Raw genomic sequence first — 25,353 nt, 5'->3', positions numbered from 1 at the left:
ACTTTCTACCCAGAAGTGCCAGTGAAATCCTGGTGCTGGCGAGAATTTCTAAAAAAAAAACCACTTGCCTGTAACTCAAATTTCATACTTTAACCTTAAAATTATGCCAGATATATAATTATTATAGTTGAGATAACGCAAATTTCGGCAAATGTATACTTTGAATACCCTGACAAATTAAAGGTGATGATGATGTGTTTCAAGCACGCAATTCGTTGCGAAAAAAAGACAAAAACAACCGGTCGGAGTGATGTGTCTTCATGACTCCTTATCAAGCACATTCACTCATTTGGTGATTCAACCCCATGGTCGGTTTGGATAGGTGAGGGTAGAGCTAAGCACGGACTAGTCATAAGCATGTGAAATTCACAAATTCAGGATAGGAGGTCCATCTCCCTTCCCTGGGCCACCTCATACTGTGAAAACTTTGATTCGGTATGTCCTCAGGCTTCACCATAGATTTGAACCTAGAACTCTTCGATCAGCAGGCAAATGTTCTACCCACAAGTCTACCACGCTCCTCTTTGTTTGCCCTGTACGATTGTTTTTTTATTGAACTTGAAACATAATGAAACGCTGGATATAGCCTTTCGAATTTTTTTTGATAATTTATGGATTTGAACCCAGAACTCTTTGGTCAGCAGGCAAGCTCTCTACCCACAAGGATGTTGGGAGGCTGAAAAATTATATAAATGAAGCAATTTCCCCAAAACTCAGAAGGTAAAAGAAAATTTTGAAGTGTTTCGAGGAATAAACTCTAATGAATAAGGCACGCTTGACCGGGAAATTAAAGAGGGAACTTTAGTTTGGGAATACCACTCTATACCCACTTAACACGGAGAAATAATTTTTTTTTAAATTTACCTTACTTCAAATACGGTCAGACACAACTGTTTTCGAGGGCTTCATTTCCTCTTAACCCTTCAGCCCCATCATCTCCACATCCTTTCCTCATTCCCCTCTTTTTTCTACACCCCCCCCCCTTCCACAACTCACCCCTCCCCTCCGACGCCGGACCCGCGAACTGCCCCTCCTCCGTCGCAACCTCCCCTCCGTCCCCTCACTTTCTCTCCAATCCCCCTCCCCCGCGCCGCCGTCTCCAGACGGAAGTAGGCAAGGGAGCGCGGAGACGCCCTCTGTCCCCAGCCTCCAAAACTAATCCAACATTCTCGCCAACTCTTGCTTTGCCTCCCCTCTCTCTTCTATCTCTCCTTCTCTCTCTTTCTCCTTCTCCTACAGCCCGTCCACAACAACCACACATGCGCAACACACATTAACATTCGGCCAAAGCTCCAACATAGTCGCACATCCCTCCCTACACAAGCAACGACCCGTCCCGCAAAACGCCTTTTAGGATAAATTTAAGCGAAACGTATATTTATTTTTTCTCTTTTTTTTAAGTATAATCAACGTAAGTAACAAAGTTTTTCTCAAGCAAGTACATAGGGATTACAAGATTTTTTACGTGACACGTAATCGAGTGTGAGGGCTTATCATAACTGGGGTGAAGGTGGAGAAGAAGGATAATCGACGAACTGTGCGAAGAGGACAAGGAGGAATCAGTCCACCCCTGGCGGCCTGGTTTAGCGGCTGACAGCGACTCAGAAGACCCAGTCCCGGAGGTCAGCTGACGATATCTCCCGGTGAGTCTTCTCGTATTTCAATCCATCCGTAACCACGGAGGAGGCTGTGTATTAGTGTTAAGGACCGGTTACCTAAGCGGTGATCAGTGCATGGACACTGTTCATGTCTTCAATGGATAGTTCGCCCGAGTGATTTCCATACTACGTTCTCAATAGGAATAAACAACACGAGTTATATTGATAACGTTCTATTTACATATTTTCGTATTCCTGGAATGGACACGGTGTTATGATTGTGCCAGTGTGTCGGTGTAAATATATGATGAGGGATTACGAAAAACTCTTCAAAATTGATAGGCCATGAAAATGATTCTGATACCGAGGTCATAAAAGTTACTTTTTGGCCAAGCGTTGAGATATTAAATGAGTATAAAACGACTCGTGCCTTTAAAGTAAAAAGAAGGCCGGCAGTGAACGCGTAGAAATAATTATTTTGACGTGACACTGAAATTGTTGACTAAACGAAATGATTTTTTTCAAGACTAATACGATTTAAGTGAGAAAATAAACACAATTTTTTTCTTGCGCTTCAGACTTCAAAATAGCACTCCGTTAAAACTATAAAATGAGATTATAACACAAGTCTATATTTTCACAAGTAATGCTTGATAAAATGAAAAGTAGACTACCAAGTGATCCGAGTTCAACGTCCGAGTTCTAAAATTGGATATCAAAACATGCAAATAAGTTACTAAAGTTGAATAATGCACCGTACATTCTCGTAACTATGTTTTATATTCTAAATCAGTGTTGCACTTTAATGGCGAACTACTTCAGTATTATTCTTTAGTGATATAAAGGGTTGGATGCAAGAAATGAAATGCAATATTTCCTCGATCCCGCGCACAAATCGTAATCTCACTTTCTGGCTTTTCCTCACCAAGGCGGTGGAATTTTTCCAATTTATTCGTCCCACACGCGATAGGCAAGGCTGCTAACTAATTTTGCTGCAAGACTGGCATGCATCTTTCAACTGCAGATAAAATTGAGACTATAGTGCCAATGGAATAAAAGCAAAAATGGATAATTCAAATTGAGAACATCATATTTTTATTGATTGCTGGAAAAATTGTGATTGTAGCATAGTTTAGATTTATTTGTATCAAATCGATGATTGAAATTTATTCAACACTTAGAATGAATAATATTTGCGAATATAGAGCTCGAGTCCAAGATTTTTCTTCCGATTGGTGGTGACAGGACACTTGGGGTAATAGAATTGAAATAATTCAAAATCAGCATCTCGTCAAACGAGCCAAATCAGCAAGCTATCTCAAATCTCACCTTCTGTACAGGTAGATATATTTAGTTGGCGGCGCTCCTTTATAAACGTTCATCTCGGGTGAAAAAAAATCTTTTACTCTCACTAGAAACAGGTGGTGATTACAACAGCCATTATTAAAAGTAGGTATTTTAGGAGTTCGTCGATATTAGTTATTAGCTATTCGATGGGCTAAAAGATGTCTGAGATCAGAATCAGGTTAAGAATTTAAGGAATTTAAAGGAAAAGATCGATTAGTCTTTTCGAATCGCAGGTAAGGACTCGGCAGTTAATATCTTTACGCGTCCAACTACATGAGAAAAATAACGACCTTCTTACATAGTGATAAAGAAGCAACAAATTTTTGTACAACTGTGTAAAATCAAACCTTAATCTTGAGGAATGGAAGCTCTGATGTTAATTATGGATTCTATAACAGCGCAAATAAATGTAAAAGATAAGCATGAAGTGTAGTGACTTAAACTTGTTCGCCTATCTTCCGGGGCTTTTCGCAATTCCAGAAACCACCAGCTGAGACTGAAAAAAAGCTCACATCACGAATCGAGAAACAGACATTGGAGACTCAGGGCAACTTCGATGGGAACTAAGCCATCCCATATCCTAATCTCTCGCGGCATTTGCCTTAAGTTAATCGTTTTACTTATTTTGCGTGTTCGGAGATGTTTTCACGGGAATTAAGAATCACATCTACCTTGGACGGCTACATAACAGCACGGTAGTCCAAATATCATCGGTTCGTTTCCCTTTCCACGATTTTTTTCTTTCCTATACATTCAGAAGCTGTGGTATTCTGAGCCACAGGACTAACCAACACAAAGTATTCCGTCTTATTGTCTTAAATAACGATTTTAACGAGTTTTTTTTTTTCAAATTAAAACACAATTGTAAACGCCACGCTATTTTTTAGTGAAAGCCGACCCGACTCGCACTGAACTGCCGAAGCTAGGGTCGGTTAACATTAAAATTAGTGTGGGGTTTACAATACAGATAAAATGCATCCACATAAACAACTTCCACAAAATATTCGTAATGTCAATTTTACGAAATTTTATCATGTAACGTGATGTACTATAGGACCAAATAAACCATTACCCTTGGAAATAAAAATTGATTCCATCGCTCGTCAATAGGGGAGTTTGAAATTGTTTACACATCAAAGTTTGCTCAAGTGGGCAGCTAAAAATTCCCTAACGTCTTTCATATTTCCCGCACTCTCCGGTCACTTCTGGTTTAGTTCCGAGGTCTATTTTTGATTCCGCGCGAGGTGCAATGCACTGAGGGTGTGGGTCCTCAGAACTTCCAATTTCTTCGCCTCTTTCAAATTGGAGCGTAAAGTTTTCACCTTGTTTACTTGGCCCAGAGTGGTACGGATGCCAAATTGGATCGAGAAGCGAAGTTTAAGGGGACTATTGGATGGAAAGACAGGACGATTGACTCCGAGATGTTTTCCCTTCCGTTCAGAAGCCAGACTTTTAGCGAGATATCAAATTTCGCCCAGGGTCCTCGCTCCCTTCACCAACCTTGACTTAATGGCTGGGTATTTCGCTCGCGCGAAGGAGCCAATTATATCTTGAAACTATGTTTGAATCGCTTGAGATTAGAGAGAGGAGAAAAAAATCGCTCCAAATAGAATTTACATGCTGAAATATTGAAAGAATATTTTTTTTTTAAATGGGTTAAACTCGCGTGCAAATAAGTGAAATAAGTTAGTGTGGGAAGCTCGAATTGAAGCTAAATTCGTAAATATTATGCTCATGTTCATATACCTGAAATAAGTTGCTGTGAGCGGTAATTCGCGTGTATTCCAACGGTTCTGGTAAATTCATAAACCGGTTAATCCATAAAACGGTTCATTCGTCAAAATCAAACTAATGTAGGATCATGATTCCTCGTTTAAATTATATCTATCAATTATATTCCTCAGTCCACAAGTTCATTAAAAATCATATCAGTATAAGCTGCAATGAACGGGTGATATTAATTAAGTTTCAAAGGCTTTCCTATTGTGTATTTGTGAAAGTATTTACAAGCGTAAATAAGAACAACAAGGACACGAATTTTACATCCCTGAGTAATGTAATGTAATCCCAATGCCTCATCTCGATCATGCTCAAAATGGCTGCCTCATTATAGCAACAAAACCCTGTTTTAAGAACCCCTTCAATTACTCAAATATCAAGTTTGTGTTAATACTCCGCAACGTCATAAATCGATTTCCTCTCTTTTCCTGTGCAGATGAAATAATAACGTCATAATTTAAGTACCTTCAGCATGCTATATTTCACTCTAAAGCAGAAGCTAATAAATATGTGATTATCAGAGTATTTATAACAGGATAACTACAAAGAAAATATAGGTCTCATATATCGCAGAACTTCTCATTCGTTCAAGAAATTTCTTAAGAACTACTCTAGTGACTGGATTAAAGAACGAAAATCAATTCGTGATCGTCAAGGAAAGTAGGGCATTCCTTCTGCAATTCATTCGCATCAGTTCATCTTTATCATCATTTGGTACCCTTCCTTTAATTGGAGGATTCGAAACAGCAAATATCTCTCCAGTGTAACCTATCCTAAGCATCCCATCATCATTCCATCTGTCATCTTAAGCTTTCTTCTTCCTCCTTTCTCTTTCCACTGGTCCCTTGATTGATGAATTTAAAACATCATTCCCTCAAAAAAATATGCCAAGTTTCTCTTTCTTCTCTGTATCTGTTCAAAAATACTCATTCCTCACTAATACTCTCCAGAAAATCAGTAATCAGTTTTTTAATACCCTGGTAAAAAACATCTAGTCTTCAATTATATTTGTGTATCTGAAAAAAACTGGCCACTAATAAATGTATACCCACTTAGGTAAGAGTTACTTCCACCTGTAAATGGAATTTAATTATTACCTTCTAGTGAGTTAACTGCAATTAATTTGAGTATATGAGTAAGTTAGCAAGAAAATGCTCAAAAGTTTAAGTACCGACATAAGGATTCCTCCTTTAGCCCTAAAACACTCAAGAACTCAAATGCTTTAGAGCATAAAAATGAAAAAAATTTAAATACAAGTGAAAATGTACTTTTTATTATATAAAATTCGAGGAATCAAGCGAGATGGAGTGGAATTGATTCATAGTGAAACAATGACTTACAATTTTCCACGAAAATTAGGGACATTTACACATATTTGTGGAAAATTGCAAGTCATTGTTTCATTATTTTTTATTATATAGTTTTAGATATATGCAAAATTCAATTTTTAGTTCCCAATAAAATTTTACCACATTAAAACTTTACTTATACTAAAACTTTATTACCTAAAAAATACTGAAAAACAGTAATCATTTTTTGTTAAAAGTAAAATAAACGGCTTTTTTACCAAAAAAAAAACTAAATTTGCAAAAATTCAAGTTATGAGAATTTAAACGAAAGCAGTACTTCGACAAATATCGAAAAATGAATATGAAAACTAAAAAATACTTCACTAAAATCCAAAATTATACCTTTAACATTAAAAATATTTTTTTCCCTTAATTATTAGAATATTCCTCACTATAGGCCGATTCAAGGTTACTTAACGTCCGCAAGTGTATAAGAAATGGATTGGAAGTAGTTCCATGTTTTGTATGATCAATAAAAAATAGGGCTACGCCAGAGAAGCTATGATTGCTACTCAAAATTTCACATTAAAAAAAGCCTCTAACTCATTTTAAAAAATCGTTATAGAGCGGGGAAAATCGCCAATTTCTATCAAAAATATATTCGTTTATGTTCACCAAAAATAATACAAAAAATTCATATGATTATTCGAAGTTTCAACTAAATGGGCATGGGCATTTTATGAAATTAGAAAGTGCCAAAGAGTAAAAGGGATAAGTAGACCTTGCGTGGTCCTAATATTGATTGAAATGAATCAAATGCTTGCATGCCAAAATAAAAAAACTATTCTATTTTCTCTCAGTATAAATGAACTGAACAACTTAATAAATATAGACCATTTTGAATGCCTGGGAAATAATCGAACCAAAAACTTATTAACATATCATAAATACTCTATAATTTAGAGAAAGTGGTTATAAAATGGGGGAGAGTAAAATAAATTAAAAAGGGGAGCAATATAAGTCGAACACGGTGAGTGTCAGGAGACATGATGAAAGGGTTGTCAGACGATAGAGAGGTCGAGCAGTAAAAAAACATCATTGCATGGTTTCGCAACACAATGGTAATTTTCATATAGCAGTAAGTCATCCTTCCTAATTCTTTGTCAAAGCGGTGTAAAACAGTAGCGTGAAAAAGGGGAACATTATCAAAATCATAGAGCCAAGGCTTCACCTATTTCCACAGCACACCCTTTCTTCCTCATCATAGGCATTTGTATCCCCACTACTGCAACGAAGTCCGAGAAGTCAGGGTTTTGGAATGTCATGTCTTCAACCAAAATCCAAATGAAAGGAAAATGCTAAAGATGAAAAACATAAGTGAAGTTTAATCTAATCACAACGTTACAATCTTTAATGTTAGTATGAAAGAAATAACTATACGCATAAACAAGCCCTCCTATCAATAGCATATGCCAAATTTAAATGTTGTCCCATTCTTTGGCATTGTTAGCAAAGTTTCCCGTAAGAAAGTAAAATCTGAATGCTAAAAACTCCACACAAACTCAATAGTATTGGATAGAAAGATTAATTATGGTTTCGGCATATTGACCAAGAAAGAAAAACTATTTTTTTCGTAATTTATCAAAGCCAATAGATGGGAAAGAACAGCGGGATTCCATTCTTTTCTAATAACATCAGAATGGAGAACTATATCAGAGACCTAATTTTGGAGAGATTTTCTACTAAAATGGCATTTCTTCCTCGTTATAGGCCAAATAAAAAACGAATTTGGAGGCACATTTCTTGACTCTAAGATGAATACTAAGGAAAATTATTGCGGTTTAAACTTTACACAATTTCAGGCGGAGGCTAATTTTTCAATCGTAAGATCCATTTATATTTTCTTCTCCGCAATCAAGAATATTTGATTGGGAATGTACAAAATTGTCCCTGGACTCGAACTTAATATTGTAGCCCAAATTTCGGAACGTGAAAATTATTCCTGCCACGAAAACCACGAAATGTGAGAAAAAAATATTTCTTTGTTTTCGATGAAGGTACACTCTCATATGCTTTGCAGGAAACAAAGTCTATCACAAGTAATTGAAATATATTTACTGAACTTTTATTAGCAGATATTTAGCCTGTGGGATCATCAAACTGTGATTTCACTCACATAGCGTTGACATTAAGTCACATAACACCACTTTGAATCTGGAATCATTTCTCTGCTTCCAATTTATTCCACCACGTGTCGAGTGCCAAGATTCTCGACTGATCCCACAGGAGATAGCAAAATAACTCACAACTTCCTTCGCCCTAGCAAGGTCGCAGAAGGGAGGAGTGTTGGGGGTTTGTATATGGCACCAACGAATCTCCATAGCCCCTCAGGGCACATCTGTCCCTCGCAAAGGCGTTTCTCGTTTCCCAGCAGCGCCTTCGTTTATTCGCGCCGATGCCGAAATATCCTGGCAAAGTGAACGGGGATGCAGAGCAGTTTGTTTGAGTCCTGTGAAGCAGTAATATATCCAGCCCACGAGCTGCACCATTTGTACTCGCATTGACAACCACTTCAAAGGAGCAGAGACAGAGACCAAGACTCACAAAAGCCAAAATCATCTTTTCCTCTATGCTAAAATACGCACATGCTGTGGAACCCATGCTCCATTACGTCAGAAATTTGAGAAATTTTGACCATACTGAGCAAGATTAGCTATTTTCAGGTATTATCGGACTTATTTACTCATGGCATAGAATATGAACAAATTCGTACTTCGCTCATACATTACTGACAAGTAGACTATTGAAGTGGTTAAGCATACTCTTTTTTAATTCAGAGAATAACCTTAAATCTATCATAAATCAAATAAGATATATCGAATTGTCTCTTTTAAATTAGAGAGAAAGATTTGTCATTCAGGACAGCAGTCAGGCTACGCATCTCTGCCTTCAAAATTGCTTACAGGTTGCGCTGTCGTATCGGAAGTCGATTGAACCACCATGATGATTACCAACAAAAAAAAATACATTCAATTCCTGTCGTTGAAATTAACATTAATATCCGACTTTTGAAAGTCGAGACCCAAAATCATGTTTCCAATAAATCCAAATGATAATGTGGATTTGTAACATCAATAGTCACCATCATTAACCGTATCAGCAACGCTGTCCAGATTTATCGGACCGTTGCAACATAGGGATCAACGGGATCAATAGGGATCAACGCGTTGATCCATAGGGATCGGGTTGGTGTGGTAGGTGGACTGCTACCTTCCCACCCTAAGCATCCGGGTTCAAATCTCGGAGGTGGTGGAGGTTTTTCAGAGGCTACTCGTTACCTGCTTCAGTGCTTTTTAGCGAAAATTTCTTTGGCTGTCGGTCACCTCCTCCAAATACCTACATGCTTACCATTAATCCATGCGATACTCTTGTAAAATATTCATCAAATTATCATTCATTACGGTACCTCCCTCGCATTAACTATCACAACAACTAAAGACTCCTCGTCTATCTAAATTGGTACTCGGTATGACGAGTGTTAGAGAATTGTGGCCGAGGTATGTTGCTATACAAGCACTGACACAACTCTTAAATGAGGGTGGGAACTAATTCTTCGTTAAAACTTTCGCGGGCGCTCGTCATTATGAATAAAAACTTTTGGGCTATGTTGCCGCGACAATTCTTGGGTGGCCCCAACGTTTCCCGACCGATGCTCGTCGCTTTTTCAAGGGACACAGAATCCCTTGAGAAAGCGACCAGCATCGGTCGGAAAACGTTGGGGCCACGCAAGAATTGACGCGGAGACATAGCCCAAAAGTTTTTATTCATAATGAGGGTGGAAACTTCCAAATGAGGGCGAAACTCCCAAAATGATCGTTGACCTCATCATCGAAACGGCTTTTAAGAAATCAAACCATTGAACCTCCCGCTACGCCTGTAAAAGCATTCATCGAAGCAACATAACAGTCGAGTAGGTCCCTCGATTTCACTACGACTCCCGGATGAAGACGGGCGATGTGAGTACCTACCGTGCGATCAGTCAGCCGAAAGGCTTCGAGTCTCTCGCAGGCATCTGTGCGCGCGCATGTCCACGCTTCGACTCCACTATTAGACTCTCCCGCCCACCCTACCGCCCTCCCTCCTTTAGAAAAATAGGGGAGGAAACCGAGGAGGCGATTTCCCCAAGGAGTCTCGGCTGCAGCCATCAGGAATAGACCTCAGCCACCGCCGCCGCCCGCCGCTGTAGGAACAACGGCCGACCCCCTCCACACTCTCCGTTACCTCCTCCATCTCTCCCTCCTCACCACCCCTTCCTATAGCAGGATAACTTATTACCCATCGCTCTATATATCACCCAGTGGCCTGCCGGCCGTTGATGATGAGTTCGCGTTCTTACTACCATTTAAGAATCAGCGAAGTTCATTTGAAATCTTGATTTTAAATGAAATAAATAAACCTTGGCGAAGTAGATTATGGAATTGTCACATATAATGACGTGAAAAATGTTTTTTTTTTCACGAACAGACGAAGGTTTCGTATGTTAAGGGAAAATATTCTTTCAGATGATGAATAGCAAACTCCGTTTAATACCCGATTGAACACTAGGTAGAAGAGGTTCTAATACCATTGTCGATATCAAATGGTTCCCAGGGTAGAAAACTAGTTCCCCAAACTTAAAAAGAAATTTTCATATGCACATTGCTATGAGTTTTCTCTCCCGTACGAAAAGTAAACTATTGACTTAAACACTTTGACTTACTTAATGTCTATGCACCAATGAGAGCCATGATTTATGTTACTAATATTATTATTAGAAGCATGTTATTTTTTAAGAAATAGGAATCCAAAGAAAAAAGTTATTTAATGAAATAATAAAAAAATGGTCTAAAACTTTATCAGAAAATTAAGCCTCCGCAGCTAACCTTACCACTTCGATCCCTGGTCTTTTTCAATAAATTTGAGGCAATAAGCCAATTTTTTTTAACCATTTTGAATATATAAATTGAACGCTCATTTTCATCGGGGTACTTGACTTTACTTCTCTTTCCACGACGGATCAGAAAAGTCAAAACATTATTTTCGAAACCACAACCACAAACAACTGTAAATGTGTTTAGGATAGCAAAGTTTAAGGTCATCTCAAAGTAATGAGAAATTGTTTATAAGGAATATACAAAAAACCTTGTTTGTTTAAGGATTGATGCCAAAATATTTTGATAGCATCGATGATTTTATCGCACCCTATAAAGGTGTGATACAAAGTGGAGCGTTAATCTGGGGACAAATCGTTCATTAAGGCCAAACACTTATGGGGAGCGTGGTTGCCAAGTGGCTAGAGAATTGGGCTCCTAATTGAACAGTCCTTGGTTCAAGTTCCAAGGGAATTTTTGGACAATAACGATCAATAATTCTTGCTTGCAGAAATGAATATCAAACAAAATTTTACGATTGAAATGCTGAGTAATCTACGCTCATACCAATGTTTTAGCGTTTAAAAATTACTTTTTTCCAACTGGGTCATTCCATGTAAACTCAACCAGGGTCCCACGCCCACCATCTCAGATTTTGAGTATTTTTTCCTGTTATTAGTTTCAACCTTAGTTAAGAATAATCGAAAATATTTAAGACCCATTGCAAGTATTTTCCAAAATATGAGTGCTTAAAGTCAATGAGGCACACACAAAATTTCTGCCCACGAGTCAAATTATTCATAACTGCCGTATTTGTGCCTGTAAAAAACCTAAACCAAATGAGCCAATCTAGTAAAACTTTTAGAAGCTATAAATTTGCAGCCATAGTTTCCCAAAATGATTTTCACTTTAAACCTTTTTTTTCTATAAATGTTCAAAAATTGCACTTTTGACAAATTTCCACAAAAAACGACATTTTCAGACATATGTAAAAATCACCTATATCACATGAAATCCATAAAAATCACTGTAAGCATGGGGAAGACAACCAACTTTAAGATAGAGTGAGCTTTAGAGCCAATGTTGAATTTATTTGTTGACAAATCTACTGAAAATGACCATTCCGCTAATATTTTTTGTTGAAAAATGTCCCTTTTTCAACTTCTAACAACAAAAAAGGGACACTAATTAGGTGACTGAGTTTTTATTATAACTTGCACTATCTTCCCTCTTTCTGGGAATTTAAACCTTAAGTTGCTCCCATGATTTATAGTGCTTCTATGATTTATTTTAGTGATGGTTGTAAAATGGCCGTCTACGGCACTTACGTTTCAGGGCTTCCCCCAAAAAGGTGAGTTGAATTTGATTATTGAGGTTCCTGTAAACCCCTCATTGTTTTGTAACTGAACTAAACTTGTTATTTTGGTTATAGATAACCTCCCTTCAATCAATCAATAATTCCGCCTCAACCGTGTGGAAAAGTATTTCCGATCACTTCCTAGAGATACCTCAATGACTCGAAATGAAAATAGTATCGCACCCGGGGATATTTAGTAAATAAGTGCGATAGCGCAATTTGGAATCGCACTCGGACCCCGGCGCCTAATAGGCGGGCCAGGCCGTTTCCCCATCACACGCTCTGGGCCAATCTCCAAGGCGGAATTCTCGTGGCAAACGTTTTGAGCTGGAGAGAGGAGAAACGTAAGGATAATAGCGGGGGACGCGGTGCGGTTTATTCCGGCCGTTTTAGAGGTGTCGGGTGAGTAAATCCCACAGGAAAAGGGTGGAAGAGGTTCGGAATGGCCTATGGCTTACGGTTAAGGGGAAATGGTAGTGCGATTTTTTTCCGACGCATGGGCAGCGGTGATAAAAACACCAGACGCGCCACCGGAGGCGGCACTGTCGCTACCGTCTGCGTATGCGAGTTCTCTCATCTATGAGGCCTTCTGGCTCTCTGTATACGCGGTGGAAGCACTGATGTCGGCTGAGTATAGGGCTCGCTGGCAATGGTATGGGATGTAAACGGATGGCCCAGCCATATCTCGCCGTACTCTTTGCTTGAAGCTTTTATAGCCTACGAGGTATAAGGAGGCGTTATTTGGCTCAAGGCAAATGCAGAGGGAGGTCATAAGGGGCTTCTCACGTCACACCTCCCTTTAAAAAGTCTCCTCCTACTTTCTTCTAAGCAAGTTATACATACCAAAATGTTTCATTTCTTTCACATTTTATTTCTCAGCATGTCCCTAAGAAACAGTTGAAAACAGAAAAACCATTAACCTCCGCTGAATATAATTTTTATAATTCCCTACCAATTTCAAATTATTAGGTATTTACCAAGGAATGTCTTGGCTCATACATTCTAAATACACAATTTTTTCTGATAAAATGTAATAAGTAAACACCTAAGTACACTTATAAAAAAAACTGGCACAGGTAATCGTTTTTCTAGTGAGCACGATATAAAATGATTGCATGCTATTGATAAATAAAATCATCCCTCACCAATCTTTATTGCCTCATATAATGCTTTTAAAATGTGTAAATACTCTGAGAACACTTTATCCGTACTTACCATAATAAGAGAGAGGATAAACAAATTTTAGCTAGGAATAGCAAAAGCTTTACATTTAATCTACCTACATTTAATCTACCCGTTATTCATTCAAAATCAAAGAATTATTATCGAATAACTCTCAACAAATAAGTCCGTTAGATATTAATAAATATTTATATTTTTGAAAACTTCATCTTACCTCAAGTTAACGCAAATTTTTCCTCTCCAAGAAAACAATATCCTGGAGAAAATGGGCAATAATCATTTTGAAGGCCTCATTCTTTTTCCTCAAACGATTTGGAAAGAAATACTTGTTGGTAATACAAAAGAAATTGGACTGCAAGGTGCTGCATAGTTTCAGGACGAAACAGAGTTTACTAAGGTCGAAAGTAAGGAAATAGTGGGAGGGGAAAGGCTCATCATCGTCGTCTTCAGATCGACCATATTGCATCTCAAGTGCTACTCAAGAGAACTCTGGTCGAGAGATTTATAAATGCACTCAAGTGTGGACGACCGAACTCTCTTCTCCCCTCCTCCCATCTCTTCTTTCACCATTTCCCTCTCTACTTCACAGCGTAACGTCATCACCACGATCATCTCACGACCGTTTCAGCGTTACGTGTATGTCGTTACGCACCTCAAGAGCACCCGCAATTGGTACCCGCACACTTTTTCAGCCTCTAACGTAGCCAGCGATCCGAGCTTAGGATTCCCATACTTAATTTCTTAATATTTCCTTCGAATGTACCACAAAATGGTCAATATTAAAAACATAATTATCCGCTCAATTAAATTTCCTTCAAAGCAAAGACATTTTAAGGATTAAAGAAACAAATTGAAATAATTTTACATAAAATAAAAGAATACTTAGCGTTCGTTAATGACACTATCATGCAAATGATATGAATACATGGTAAAGATAATATTGCTTATCCCACATAGGTCATTGAAACGCGAGCAATTTTCAGATAAAACACATGTAACCAAAATGGAAGTAACAAAGTACATGATGACGAGATGTGTCTGAATGTTCACCTAATTCTCTAAGCCGGCAATAATAACTGATAACGAGTTGTTTATTTCCATTATAAATATATATTTGTTCAATTTAATTTAAATTTGTTTAGTTTAATTTTATCATGAACTAAATGAAATGTATTGATTATTCATTCACTGTTTTTTCCATTTCTCAGCATAATACTGGAATTAGGGGTTTCCATGTTGGCATCAGCTTTTGGTTACTGAACATCCACCATGACAGATCTTTCAAATATTTAATGTCAGGTGTATCCCCGATTACCCGATAAACGAAAACACCTTAGTACAAATATCTCGATTTTTCTACGAATATCACTGACTAAAAAATATTAAATGCTTCTGCGGTAAGTAAAACTTACCTGACCATTAGAGATATTATTGGTTCTTGCTGACGTAAGTCATCTTGCCGTCTAATTTCCCCACAAAAAGTTCATTCATAGTGTTAAGATGTGTGCTAAAGTGATTAAGTTTTCAGAATACAACGGTTGAAAGGAGGCCACGTAGCTGTGTCTATTTATTAGGAGTAGAAGAGAACACATTTTTGCACGCATCAAATAATTACCTCTAACCAACTCGATTAATTATTAATTGAATATTCTTCTGACTAAGGTTTCTAAGGGTTTATTGAGCATTTTATGAACCAGCCCGGCCAGTCTCCCCTCCACAATTGGACATCCCTCCTTAATTCCCAATAAGGCCTACTCCCTTTCATTCCATCTCTAAATTTTATTCGCTTTCTTCCTTTCCCTCGCGTAGAGAAATATACCTAAATCGGAATACCCTTGAAACATTCATTTTCTCTGAAAAGGTAGATTTATAGTTATCCTGAAGTCGGCCATCTCACTACCGTCATAAAAGCAGTGGTGCCTTATCCTGGCACGACCACAAGGTGTGACGCCTCAAAAACTAGTTCAGCCACATCAGCCAAAAGTTTGTGGCCATAAACAGAGTAACTAGAACGGTTCCGATTGAGTAAAAATCAATTTTATACATAGATATGACAACATTCTTATTTAGTTGTATGCATTACGCCAAAAATTTGTATAATTCACCTTTTTTGCCTTTACCAAGCAATTCGTCATGTCACAAATTTATTCTACCTAGAATAATATTGGAACCAGTAGCCGAAAGTTATTCACGGGGAAGAAAGCAATTATTATTATTATTATTATTTTTGTTAAAACTTCCACCAAATCAAGTCAAATACGCGATCTGCCTTCTCTTCACAGAGTCCGGATGATAGAGAACCGATCGTAGTCGTAGGTAAGCATTCTTCATTCGAGAAACGTAATTTAGAGGCTCTTCCGGGAACATATTTTCATCGTTTCAAGGCTTGAGAGGATTGAAATTAATTCATGGGAGGTCTTACGTCACACCAACACGGAACCCCGACGAAGAGGAAGCACCTCTGCCGGTGTCATTTCCCCCTGCTCATTCCGGCCGCTGTGTTGTCAACACCCTGCCGTCTAGTTTTGCGCCAACTTTTGCCGGAACTTATCTTTGAGCGACGGGCGAAAATGACGCATGATGAAGCGCATACACGCTCACAGGTCGGGACGAAGGCGCAAAATTGCCAATTCGCCTGGTGTTGAGTGGGTAGTACCTGCCTACGCTAAAAGCAAGGGAGGAAGCAGGCTTGAGATCTCGGTGCATCAACTCGTGGCTAAACACCGTACCGTTTAACCTAAGATCACAATTCTGAGATACATACCGGCCCAGATGGAATAATCCAAGCTTTTGAAATGATGCAGAGTTTTCAGGTATTCATGTCTCGGTGAGCACCCAACGCATTTGGCGAGGTAAAAACCAATGATTCAATAAATGCCAACGTTTTATGGCTAAAAAAACCGTGATAGATTAAAATCATCCACGTAGCGGAGAGATTAAATGCAATGCGGGTGGCGTAAGAGTCCATTCAGAAGATTCACGTATGTCATTTTTTAATAACATTTTCATAGTTAAAACAAATAGGAAAAAAAGTTCAAAGACAAATCAGATTATTCAACGTGAGAATTGAATGGATAGCTATATCAATCCAGCATAAGTAGCATTAACTAAAATAGTAACGATGAGGAAAAAATTTGCTTCAAAGGCTATCTATAGTCTATTCGAGGTCCCTTTTAGATCAATGGACCAAAAAAATCCATAAATATCCTGGTTACTAAAGATGCTCATAAAAACCTAAATTACAAATTTAACGAAATCAACGAAGCTTTGGATAAATAATCCGGCAAATACCCAACCAATCGGGTATTCACTAAAACCTAATTACAAACCCGGTTTAGTGACTAATTGCGTTTTGCACTACACATATACACCGCTGGCAATACGTCTGGATATCCCCATGATTACCGACAAAAAGAAAATAATTACTCGCCAAGGGAAGCAAACCCTGGACCATAAATATTCCGGTCCTGTCCATTACTGCAATAATATTCAATATTCTTGAATATAATTGAGGTTTACAGACAATCGCGCGCAAGTCGAACCAAATTATGTTCAAACTTCACAAGAAGACAATAAAATTAGTGTTAACAATGCATTATGAAAATGCGCTGTTATTTTATTTCTTCAAAGCGAATTCAAAAGCATTCATTTACACTTTTAAGGTTACTCTTTGAAGTATAACCTCAAAGTACTTACATATTTCATTCCAAAACACCACAAACTGTTCTCCTCTGGAATTCAAAATTCGTCTTAGAAGAGGCTTTGCGTTTCCGAGGAGAAAATGCCTTAAAATAACATCAAACGCTTTTCCTGGGTTTTCTGCGAGGAAATCAAAGAAAAAATCTTTTTGTAATGAATTTGAGACCCTTACAAACCGCTATCGACTTTGGAAACTCGCCATGGAACACATCCCAAGACACGAAGCAAGCACGTACGCAGTCCTTACAGGTTGAGGAATGTCTTGTGCCAAATAGTTTTCATGCAATCAAGCACACTTACAATGGACGAGCTTTCCAATTGGTAACGAAAGGAATAAAACAACCCCTAATTCAAGGCAAACGCCAATCCGCCACGAGAAAGATATTTCATGGTTGAAAATGATAATTGCTGCGTGATAAACATTATTATTCAAAAACACACATGGCTTCAAACCAAACCTTGTAAATCAGCCAATCTCAGCCTCCTTAAACAATATTTATATAATTTATAACCTTCAATATTTATCAGGGTAAAATAATGAGGATTCCTTTTACGATTTCATATGACTAAGTGTGTTATAAGACAGTTTATTCGAAAATTTGACAAAATATCTATTCCTTGAAATACGTGGGTACATACCAATTCTATCCTTCCAAGTGCTACGAAATAACCTACTCGCCATGTACACAAGATCTCTAAATTCACAAAGTCTTTCACGCAAACCGCGATAATAGCGAGAAGTGTCCGTCACTACAACTACCTCTGAAGAGTTACGTGATCATTTACTTATCCCTAAATCTATTATGCGGGAGAAATAGATTTCAGATGCCCATAATCCCCACATCAATGCCCATAAGACGTTAGACAACATTTTAATATCATCAAATAAAATACTTTGTTCTATTCCACACTTTACTTTAAATAGTAAGACCCGGGTTTGTGCATCTCATGCTATCATCAGGTAACATCTACAACTACATAATACCCCGCAAGCCGCCTAAAAGGCGTGTGGCAGGGGGTGTTAGGACACCAGCCGTTTACAGCTACAAAAAATATGAAGTGCTTTAACGAGGTTGGGACGCGTTTATTAAAGTCCTTTATGGTTCGGGGGAAAAACGAATTCCCATATCTATCCATTCGGCAAAACATCTCTCTTAATTTATCGCTTCTATCGGTCCTGGAAATATAGTGTGGCTCTAACATTATGTTCTCTGTGTCGCTCTTAAAGATATCCACTCCCAATTGTTCAAGCAATCTAAGCCTAGCGCGCAGCCTCCGAGTCTCCAACGGCTCCCAGCCTAATTCGCTTAACATCTGGGTAACACTGTCTGTACACCCGTAGCATTTTTTGACGAAACGCGCAGCCTTCCTCTGTATTTTATCCAGTTCGCGGATTAAGTCTTTCTGCACGGGATCCCATACGCTCGCTGCATATTCAACATCCTGATGATAGCATGAGATGCAGAAACCTGGGTCGTATACTATTTAAAATAAAGTGTGGAATAGAACAAAGTATTTTATTTTATGATGAAGCAGTTCCACAAAGTAACGCCTGAGACCGTGTCTTATAGCATTTTAATATTTCATAAGTAATCGCAGGCGCTTCAATGAGAACAAGAGAATTTCCGATTTCTCCTGGTGAGTACTATTGATGAATTCTTCTTGGATTCTCAGCCAGGTTAATTTTGTCGTATAAGACAACTTGTCGTCCATATTCAACGCCGTGTTACTCTTTGAAATTGTGAAATTGGACTTTCTAAGAAAATACGGCCTTGAAGATGGCAGACAAGTCGTCTCTCGAAACGTCGGCTTATACGACAGAATTAACTTGGCTGAGAACCCGAGAAGAATTCATCAAGAGAAACTCCTTTACAGGTTTTAGAGAAATTTAAAGTTTAATTTCTATTACGCTCATTAGCTCTATTGTGCATTGTCTAAAAGAATGCATAGTTGGAGCACTCGTGCTAAATTCTTCGAAAATCCTTAGAAATAGCTAGTGATTTACTCTGTTACTCCATGATAAGGTGTTTTATACTCCATATTAATCAGTAGTCGAGATGAAATACTATGCCGATGAATACGTTCGGTGCATTTTCACAATGGTCATTATAAAGAAAAGTTCAGTTATGTTTTCGCAACCATTATCACAAAAATGTATTTCCGCGCTAACGCAGCCAATGACCGCGTCGCGGCCTTTGGTCCTGTCACTCTTGATCGTCTCCTCGGAGCGGGCAACCCTTGTAGGTCTGGGCCAAAAATAATTCCTGCGCCAAAAGTAATTTACATTCTTCGAACGCTTTGCAGAAAATGTTCCCAAGTGGAAACCGCCAATTTATTAAAAATATCAGGGAAGAAATTCAAGAATGTGCTCACTTACATACAACAGCGTACCACGGTCGTCGCGGAGGACATTTATTATACTGCACGAAATTAATAAATAAATAATGAATTAATATGCAATTTTCTGCATAGAGATGAATTGAGAATCAGTGTCGGCCTATTATTAAATTTTAAAGTTATCCTTGCTGATATTTAAATAAAATTGAGTGAAAACTCTGGCCGTCACCACAAATATCTTTTGATAATCGCATATTTGCTTGCCTAACCTTAAACTAGGATAAATAATAAGTATCAATAAATTTGATAATATTTTAAGATTAAGCATACCCACGGGAATTTCAAATAGAAAGAGAAAATGTCCTCCAAAATGGTTAAAGATTAATGATTGAATTGTTTTAAATTTGCTATACTGCTCATGAGATATCTCGCACCCCTTCTAAAACGATAAAAAGAGAGGGAGCAGGAAGAATAAACCCATCGCAGATTCTTTGAAATGGCTAACGGACCATTCTTCTACGGTATTAAGAGGTAAATGCAAAGGTTATTAGACAAAATATAACACAAATCCTGCATAGAGTATAAGCTAAGCTGATGAATAAGATATATACATTCTTGTACAGGCCATATCCAAGGAAAATTCAGTGGTATTATAGCAAATATCGTCACAAATATGGCTTTCCGTAGACCGCAACCAAGCTCCTCACCACACATATCTTTGGACTATCGCCCGAATGCGTCTGGTTCGCTGTCACCCTTGATTGTCTCTCCAGGGCCGGCATCTCTTCAGGCCGGTGCCAAAAAATCATCGGCCAAAAGTAAAGCGAATTCCTCGCATGCTTGACAAAAAAAACCACTCAAGCAAAATGCCAATTTCTTCTCAAAAAATAATGTAGAAATTCTAGAAGGCGAGGCATTAGCTCTCTTAGATTATAGGAGAAGATTAAGATGGACAGACAAACCTGCTATAAGGTTTTTGCCAATATTCTAAGGTTTAAAAAGAAAACTGGTATAAAAAACAAGTATAATCATTTTCTGTTATTCTCTTGTAAGCATTTTATAAGTCCAATCCTTAAATTTTCATCAAAATCAACTGCTGTGACAAAAACAGTGATAGTAAGATTGTATACAATGGTAGTTAATGGACTAAATATAAATTCAAAGGAGAGCATCATGATAACTCGCAGAGTTTAGATACCTTCTTAAGGAGACCTCTTAAAAATTCAAAAATTATATACACTTATAACAAGTCGCACTACAATGTTATATAACTAATAAGATAAAATTACGCCAAAAACAAAAAATGGTTATCAATTCTTTCCTAATGATGATGGCTTCCTTATGTGATTTAAAACATATAGATCACATCCTCAATTGGAAGAAGTTAAAATGCAGGTAAGTAGGTATGAATAAGATTGATAAATTTATGCAGGGCGATGTTTAGCAAATCGATAGTTCCCACAAAATTGTTTTCGTTATTATTTTTGAAGCTCCAGAAAAATTATTTAACTCTGAATGCAGCATTCCCGTATTCAATTAAGAATTCACACATGTCAGAAGTGGAAATCGATGCATTTTAGCGTATTATATATTATCGTATTACACAATGTTGATTTCGTAACACTAGAATAATTTTCCGCATCATTTCAATTTCGTCAAAGTTTGCCAATAAATACATTTAACGACACCAACGATGCATGTAACCGAATACATATTTATCCTAAACATGACAAAAGTAATTTCTTCGATGGACTAGAATCCTGGTATCCTCTACGTGAGTACCTAGGCATTCAAAATAGGCGTATACGCATGTATTACCACGTCGAAACCTTCACAGAATTTTATAACAGGTTCCGCACTAGAGTCAAGTATTTGCCCAGAGTGCATGATCAATCCGCATATTAAAGCAGCGTGATAAAGAGAGTAAGGGCGTTAACTAGGTACCACAAAAAAGTCTTCCGTAGCACAACAGATACAAGTTGAAATAACTCACTCCCCGCACGAGATATCTACCCTATTACGCCTTCAGCCGCTAACCGCCTAATTATTGGTTTATCTGAATCGAATTGCCACAAGTCAGAAATTTGAAACTAGGATGAAGAATATGCTGGCTTATTGTTAGAGAAATCGCATTACAATATCCATGCGACCATATCTCCTCCGAAGGACAACATTCACGAGTTCCGCAGTCTCATGTTACGCGATAAACCAGCTCACTCGGATAAAACTGGATATGCAAATCGACTTCCTACTTATGGTGTAGGACTTCAAAAACATCACTAACTGGCAATGAAATTGCCTTATTGTAACCACTCTCAAGTGTAAAAACCAAAGCTAAATTCCAAAGATTAAAACATCTAGCCATAACCTGTGCTCACACCAAGATATGTAGATAACGTGACAATTGATTCAGCAGGCAACAAGAAATCCCGCGAAATTAAGTTGAAAAAAAATAAATCATATTATTTCGAATCCAGCTGTACACATTTTATCGGACATAATCGATCGAGTATTCATTCATAAGAGTAACCTCTTTTCCATAAAACAATCCAACAAAATTAACCGCGACTCAAAACTTGTCTGCTGAAAATCACTGTATCTATCAACTTTACTACTTAATCGTTGATTACACAATGCTGCCCAGCAGTAGTGAGATATAATCATACCGTCAGTTTTATCTTTTTATCCCCATGTAGGATACTTCTCTGGTCTTCAAAATTAATAATTTGAATGCATAACGTGATTAGTACAATAATTTTTGCAGAAATTTGATTATTTTTGGACACTTTATAACAAATTACCACAGCCATCCAGCAACTGAATCTTTATTACAAACTAAATTGCATACAAATCATCCGTATATCATATAAAAATAAATCGAAACGTTGGCTGCTAACTTTTGTTTAAATGACCTATACTCCAGGAAATACCATATTATATATTAAATAAGGTCAAGAAAAGAAAAAAAATAATATTAATTATATCATAAGATACATTGCCCTCGATACACCTATTTGAGATGACCGCATCTAATCCATAAGACGTAAACATTAAATATATTTCACACCGACCATCCAATACTGCGAGTACAATTTCACTCGATAAAAATTTACACTACAAGCAGCTGGAAAAGGATTTAAATGTATTCTCCGAGGCAAAAATACAACGTTCAACGCACAGTAAAAAGCAAAAAATACTAAGAAAATACCACCTGCTAAGCTAAACTAAATCGAACGTCGCCGTATTTCTGAGTTAACCAATTCCTGCAGCATTTATCTAGATATAACACCAGGAACATCTGAAACAATTTCCAGCCAGCTATAGACGAGAGCGTGGGACGGATTTGATCGAGCGGGTTGGTGGAGGAAGTGGCAGAAAGGGCGTGGGAGAAGGAAAGGGACACCACCCGTTAGAGGAGTATGGAGAGCTAAAAGCCTTTCTTCCACAACGAACAATGATCACTCGATTACTTTCACGAACTTGTACCTCAGCTAGCTACGGTCTACTAGCCGTACTCATCCGCTTTGACGCAGCAGTTGCCAATATTCCCTTCAATAATATGTAGAAGGAGATGGCTTATAAAGTATTGACGCGGGTTACTCCCAGAATCCATTAATATTGACAATAAATATGGTGTTTTTGAGCCATTTTTTGTGCTGGAGAAAATCAAATACAGTGATGACCTTACAGGAAACGGCAAACGAAGTTGATAGCAACAGAAGTCAGAGGGAATTTTTCAAATGATTATAACAATTTTTTACATTTTCACAGTTAATTATTACATTCAGAATTTCAATGCAGCAAAAATTATGATAATGGTGAACGCATTTCTCGATTTGACTGTCCAAATGAGCATTTCGAAAACCTTAGTTAAATTAAAAATTACAAATGATGAGTCAATTAATATCTACTTTAATTAGAAAGATAAAGGAACTAAAAATCCGGTAAGTACCAATAGGGGGAAAATCGAACGTCGCAACTGAGAAAAACTTGGTAGCAAAAATTGTACTCTATCCTCTGCTTATACATTAAAAAGATCTTCACCCTTTCTGAAATTTCAACAACGAACCCGTATCTAAAGAACCATACGGACACTCTTTCTCCTGCATATATAAAATTTACATGGCAATAACACAAGCAAATAGCTTTGAAAAAACTTATGCTATCAAGTATTTCATCATATAATGACAACGCTTATGCTCATTATCGACATTCTTTTCCCGTTATTTACGAAGAATGGCGGGGATTGAATTACAAATACGCTTAATGCCGATTAAATTGCAAGAAAAGAGACTCATAGATAGAATTTTCACAAAACGGGAGAAAATATTACTTCTTGACTGTTTATATTATTTTTGCTAAAAACCAACTGGAATGATCGTTATGATAACACCCTCAAGTGTTCTCCATAATACCGATTCGTGAGACCTTCACATTCATACCCAAACATGAGGAGGTAAGAAGTGAAAAAAATGTGGAACCAGAGGTAAGTAATATTAAGTGAAATTAAGGTCATGTAACATGGGCTGTTAGTGTGATCTAACAGACCAATGATGACCATAAAGTTTGAGGAGGGAATTCTCAGGAATCCTGTGAAATCAAAGGGGCTACATTAGGTCAATAATGGCAAAAATAATCCATCCAAATAATTTTTACAAAAATATCCTGTTTTCAATCGTTCTCATTCACATGCAAACTTTCCTCAGTACTGCTTTTGATGCTCGACAAATATAAGAGACAATCATACCAGATGGGAGTAATTTTGTCTTCGAATCTATACCCGCAGTTTTCTCTTACAATTAGTTGAAATTTCTCTATCCATCATTTTTTACTTCCCCGGACACATGTAATGTACGCGTGCATGCAGTGTAATGGTGACAAGACATATGAGTTGAATCATAATATCAAAAGTTGGTATGTATGGAATACAATTGAACTAATAAGTTATCAGTGAGTATTGAATTTGTTTTTGTTTTAAATTTGGACATAGGATAATTGTGGGCCCAGGCATCGCAACTGGCAACCGTTCCGCTAAGTTGCGAGATTAAGAATATGAAATTTCACCAACGTTACTCATCGCGGTAGCTCACAGCTGAGATAATCCCTATAGCCAGGTGGCGGTGGAAGTACCGCAGCACTAAAGTGGATGAAAGGGTGTGCACTGTGGAGATAGATAATGGATGAAACGAAGTTGAGACTCGAGAAAGCTTCACCGCTTAGAGTGGTTGGGGAGGAAGCCCCAGTTTGCGGGGGCGATGAGTGAGTCAGCGACTCTGGCCTCTCGCTTTCCACGGCGACAGCACACGGCCCAGGCTGCTTAATAGCTTGCTGGTATAAACAGCAAAGACGGAAATAATGCCCTGACGCTATCACAAGCGTATTCACGCTCAGGGAAACCTATGCATTGAGTGATCTAAGTATACCGGCCACGGTGATAACTTTTACTGTGTGACCCGCAATGCACAAATTTCGCGAAAAATCCAGAGAGAAAAAAATCATTCGCCTTGACCGGGATTCGAACCTGGATCCCCGATTTCCGGTCTTTGCGTATTTTTTGCACAATTTGTGCATCGCGGGTGACTCCCGTAAAGTTATTACCATGGCTAGTCCCGGTATCAAGGGGACTGCATAGAGGACACCCAATTCCATCCCATAAAAGGCTGATTTCTGTTGTCACTTCAGTCGCATTTTAATCGGCTTTGAAAAATGTCTGCGGCGCGGTGATGAAATGCGATCCACTTTTTTCCAATACTTTTCAGTATAGTCTTTGTAATTGCGAGGAATAGCATTGAATAGTTAAGAATTTGATAGATCACATCGTCATGTACATATATTTAATAATAAATAATAATAAA

General features: G+C 37.8%; 1 protein-coding gene across 1 annotated transcript in view; it reads left to right on the top strand.

The window, feature by feature from the left end:
* The first annotated feature begins 1,128 nt into the window (after nt 1-1,128).
* Nucleotides 1,129-25,353, top strand: part of LOC124161490 — a 173,372-nt gene continuing 149,147 nt past the window's right edge. Inside the window, exon 1 of the mRNA XM_046537817.1 lies at nt 1,129-1,643. The gene's annotated coding sequence lies outside the window, so the exon portion shown is untranslated. The remainder of the gene's footprint in view (nt 1,644-25,353) is intronic.

This window comes from Ischnura elegans, chromosome 6 (genome assembly GCF_921293095.1).
Source record: "Ischnura elegans chromosome 6, ioIscEleg1.1, whole genome shotgun sequence".
NCBI classification, from domain to species: domain Eukaryota; kingdom Metazoa; phylum Arthropoda; class Insecta; order Odonata; family Coenagrionidae; genus Ischnura; species Ischnura elegans.
Note: the sequence above shows the minus strand (reverse complement) of the source record. Positions and strands in the feature narration are given on the sequence as shown.